The following is a 5,176-nucleotide window of genomic DNA, read 5'->3' as shown; positions in this document are numbered from 1 at the left end:
GAGTGGGACGCTCCGTGCGCTGAGAGGGAGCACGAAAGGGCGCTTCAGCTCGGGGGACGATTCAGGTGTAGTCTTGGCTTTGCAAAAAGGGAAGAAATATCAAAGAAAGTAGGTATCGGTTGGCCAGGGGTGAGCTGAGAGGAGGTGGTGAGTCTTCCTTGCTGCGCCTGACCCCTGAGGGGAGGCTGCAGCAGCGGGGTGGGCTTTGGCCATTTCGGAAATGCACGGCTGGTGAACTGTGCTGTTCCTGAAAAAACTTAGTGCGAATGCTGGGAGGTGGCGAAAGGTGCCCATTTGTTAAATAAAAACTGCTCCCGAGGGACCGAAAGAGACATAAAGGCCGTGAGGGCTTCAGAGGGAGAAACGGGTTCTGGGGATTGCGTGATTAAGGGAAGGCAAAATATGCTAACTCTGGTTGTGTTGCTTCTGAGGAGAAAATGGAGCTGCTTTTCCCACTCCGAGTGCTGTGGAAGGACAGGACAGGGCAGAACAGGAGGTGCCGGTGGAGGCAGCAGTGCAGTGAGCAGATCGCAAACGCGTTCCTGTGGAAAAAAATGAAGGTTAGTGACAATGACTGACACATTACTGAGGGGTTTGTTGCTCCGCAGCACCATGGCTACATAACAAATATGTTTGGTTAATTCTGTGAGTTTACTACATAAGAGTGGATTAAGACAAGGAAAACTTCAAAAAAACCCAGAAAGACAGGGTGAGACTTTTGGCTAGTTTGAGAATATAGAAAATGTTTAGGAGAGAAAAAGCTTCTCACCTGTAGCTCTGGTGAAAGCAGTGGAACTCAGCCAGAATTGTAACTGCGGAGGGATGGTTTTGGTTTTCCTTTGGAGTATCAAGGTTTTTTTTGTCCGTGTTCATTGTCTGGGGTTTTATAAAGCATGAATAGTCTTCATTGTTGAATTAAGAATTAAAGTCAGGAATTTTGTGTTGCTTTCCCTTTGGCGCAGCAAGAACCAAGAATTTTGTTCTGACTTGAAATTTATTGTAGTTGTAAAGCAGAATGCAAACAAATTCTAGCCCTAGATGTTCTAGAGTACTGCACTGGGTAGCCCAAATATTTGAGGCAGAGTAGCAGAAATACTTACTGTGAGCAAAGTGCTCTGGCAGTTATTTGGACAAATACTGCAAGAACAAAAATGTTTCACATCTTTAGAAGAGCAAATCACATGAATTTTTAGCGGCGTTCTTGTGCGTGGCAATCTCTAGTAAGATATGCACTACCATGTTTACTTGGGCAGCCCGTGAGGCACACCATGTGCAGTCACTCCCATTTTTAATTATATTGATTTAAACATTGAGAAATGTGATTGAGATTGCCATCAGTGTTCAAGAACACTTAAAAAGAATTATGGGAATGTGCTTAGAACCTATCAACATGTGCTGTAAACATGCAATAAAGATTTTTTCCACAAACTGTGTGGTTTTTTTACTTGTGTCATGCCTTTTGGTTTGGACAAAATTTGACAGGTGTGTACAGAGGGAAAAATGGAGGTGAAACAAATGTCAGGAAGCTGGATGCGTTGGGATGGTAAGTGTTTATGGTAAGTATTGCAGAATCCTGCAGGGGTGTCACACAAGGTATCCCTCTCTGAAGGTGAGTGATTGTCTGTCATGGACTCTAAGTAGGCACGTGAATATTTTGACTCAAGCAGACTTTGTTAAGCTGTGGCTCAGACACTGAACAATGGAAGTTTGTTTTTTGTTTTCAGGACAAATTGTGTTTCACAGGAGTTGGAGACTTTTAAAAAATTGGTTGCAGCTAAGATGATAAAATCTTTAACTGAATGACTGAATATTTATTTTACTTACATGCGTATTTTACACAGCATTATTTTACTTGATAAAACTCATGTGTTTCTGTAGTGATTGTTGCTGGGTTTGGTGAGCATCAGGTGAGGAGAGCAGGAAGTACAGTGTGTGTCCTGACCTCTTATTAGCAAGGGCCTGACTGGAGTATCAAATGAACACATTTATATAAATGCATTAATTTATATTTTTAAACAAAAGGTTTATGATCACTTGATGGTTCCCATGCACAGCTGACCCTGAATTGCACTGTCAGGGAATGGGAGGAGGCTGCTTTGCTTCAGTGAGTCGTGGATATCTGCTGTAAAAATGTTGAGAGCGTTTCTTCTCAGACAAAAACTATTGAGTATAGTTTGTGCTTTTAGTTGTGTGGTTTGTGAGGGGCTTTTTATTTCTTGAGGTGATTGAACACGGCTCACAATTTAATGTTGTGGTTTGTGCATTTTGTGCCACTTGTAATCATCACCTGCTGGGCACTCTTCTCTGAAGTTTTAGTGCCAGAGCTTTTTCCTTGGAGAGTGGGAGGATGAAGAGTACTGTGTGCTTTAAAATTAAAAGTATTTCAGCAATGCAAGATTGCTTCCATTTAAACAATACAGAGAAAAAAGATGCAACCCTGAATTACTTTTCCGTGTTTTTCCCAGTTTGGAGAAGAATGCTTTTATTTTTTATTGTAATGTTAGGCACATAGGGATAAATGGCTGGTTGTTACATCTTATTTTTGTGTTTACTGCCTGATTTCTGCAGATATACATTACCAGCACCTCTGACAGGCTGGTATTTGTTAAAATGGATAACGTGGATCTTTGGTGTCTCGTGCATGTTTATCTAATTATTGGTCAAGCAGCACGACTTGGCTGCACAAGTAATCGTTTGAAAGCACTTTGCTTTATTTCTTGAGGAAACTCATGTGTCAGTTCTGTTGAAGCAGTTTGTCTGACAGACAAGTGAGCAGAAAGGACTTTTACCCAGACCCAGTGGAAAATCTTGGTTTGGGTTTGGTTTTTTTTCAGTTAGTGCAGTTTGAGCTGGGTGCTGTGGTGATGATTTGGAAGGTGTTGGTCCCTTCCCCTCTGTGACAGCACAGTGGCTGCCTGCTGGGACCTCGGTGAGCAGTCAAGGGGTTGGAATGTTTCTCCTTGCACCCAAAATCCCTGAGCCCTGCTCAGGCAGCTGAGCTTGTCTCGCTCTGAGCACAGTGACACACTGAGGGGAGCTGGAAAGGTCATGAAGGGAACAGGGGATTTTAAGGGTGGTAGGTGAAACACCGAAAAAAGAGCAGCTATTGGAGAGAATGTCAGTAGTGCACAACTTGGATCCTGTTCAGGTTACATTTACTTGTTGTGCCAAAGAGAAGGAAAAGTGGGCATCAGTGTTGAGAACAAATTGTAAATCCATTTCTACACAAACCAGAGCTGCATCCAGAAATTTAGTCTCAAGCTCTCTTAGAAGTAACAACAGAAATGAGAGACACAGTCTCCTTGCTGTGTATTCAGATGTTTCTACTTGTGGTAGTCCCTGCTGATGTTGGTTGAGAGACTGTGAAAGGAATATTCCTATTGTGTCTTCCAAAAAATGCAGTGCAAGCGGTTTTGGGTTCTTTTTGCCAAATGTTTTTCCAGTGAAGGAGGTGGGAAACAGTTTGGGAGGAATGCAGGTAGCAGGAGAGAGAACTTTCCTTTTGTCAGTGATGGTTGCAGGTTGTTCTCTTTTCCACTTTATTTTCCTATGTTTCTACACAATTTGAGGTAAAATACGTATGTCTTTTTGAAATATAAAATGAGTGGTTTCTAATCATAATCTGAGTTGAAATTTTAGAAGATAAATTATGGATAACATTAAGGTTCTTGTTCTATGGGAGTTTATGATAACCTGAGAAGAGTAAACTGAAACCTACATGATAAGTGGTTCTTCAGAGATTGATAGCTCTGAAGGAAATGAGTTGATGCTGCAAAATGCATCAAGTTCACTGTTGGTCCTAGTTTGTTTTGGTCAAGCAAAGGCAGAGCTTTCTCCAGGTTCCTTTGAGTGGAGCTGGAATAGTGTGTGAAGGTGTTGTCTGTTACCAGCATGTTCTCTTTCTCAGCAATGTGGAGCTTTTACTGTTGGTCAGGCTTAGAAGACTGAGCCAAATCCATTGATCAAGAGCCTTTTTCCTCCTCACTAGGATAAGAAAATTTTAGTCTAGTGTTTTCAACATGATGGGCAGTATTACAATGTATTTATTTGTAACTTAAGTGTATCTGTGGCTGGAGGAAATCCTGCCTCAGTCTGGCGGGCAGGTAGTGTTACTTTGTGGCAGCTTTCCAGTGCATCCTGGGCTTCCCTGTCCAACCAGCGGCATCCCTGCTGCAGCCTGGGCTGCTCAAGTGTCTTACCCAGCTCACTTGCAGCTGTTGAGCCGTTTTTGTCTGGCACTGCGCTGTCATCCGACTGTCATAGCTTGGGAGTTGTCACCTAGAGTAATTGTTTAGGATGCTGTCCCATGTCTTTTTTCCTGAAATCCTGGTGGTTTTCCCTATGCTGAGCTGAGTTTACTGATGACATTCCTGTTGACTGGTCATAAAATAAAAGCCCAATCACAATGTGTCAGTACTGACAGGACTGCGCAGAGTAGAGCACAAAATAGAGACATACTTGACGGGTGTTTGCTTCTGTGATGGATATTGGAGCAAAAAGGAGTCTACAAGGGAAGGACTGGCAGGCTGTGCTGCTACAGGATGTGTGGGCCAGCTGCTCTGCACAGTGCTGACCTTGCTGCAGCATTAAATGTCACAACAGCTGAGACCCACACAGTGTCTTGGTGTCTCCTTAATGCTCACTGCCTCAAACGCAGTCCTTGCTGAAATGCCGTCTGTCCGAGTTGTTCTTCATCCTTCTGAAACATCTGGTATTTTTTAGGACCAGTACACACAAAATGAGCTCCTAAGGTCTGTTCCTGCAGGAGCTGCTGTAAAGTAGAGCTGCTGTGGCAGTAGAGTGCCAGAGACAGGCAGTTCTTTCACTCTGTGGAAGTAGAGGAAGAGTTGGTCATCAGCTCCTGTTGAGCCATGTAGCTGCTGTTGATCTGTGGATGACCGATCATCCTACCTTTGATATCACTTTCATAGTTTCTGGAATTCTTGGGTGTGTTTGAGGGGTTTGGCTGAGTTTTTTAATTATTTTTTTTAACCTGAACTGAAACCAGTTGGGTAGTGTGTGCAATGCTGAAGAGATTCAAGATTGTTAGGTTATTTAAGTTTTTTTTCCTCTTCTAGAAATGTAGTCAAACAAATGGGGTGAAAATGTGGGCAGGACTGTCTTAGAAATAATGTTGTGTGGAGCAGCGTTTGTTTTATGATGTGAAGTAGGGAAA

This window comes from Geospiza fortis, unplaced genomic scaffold (genome assembly GCF_000277835.1).
Source record: "Geospiza fortis unplaced genomic scaffold, GeoFor_1.0 scaffold1425, whole genome shotgun sequence".
NCBI classification, from domain to species: Eukaryota; Metazoa; Chordata; class Aves; order Passeriformes; family Thraupidae; genus Geospiza; species Geospiza fortis.
This window is presented reverse-complemented; position numbering follows the sequence as displayed.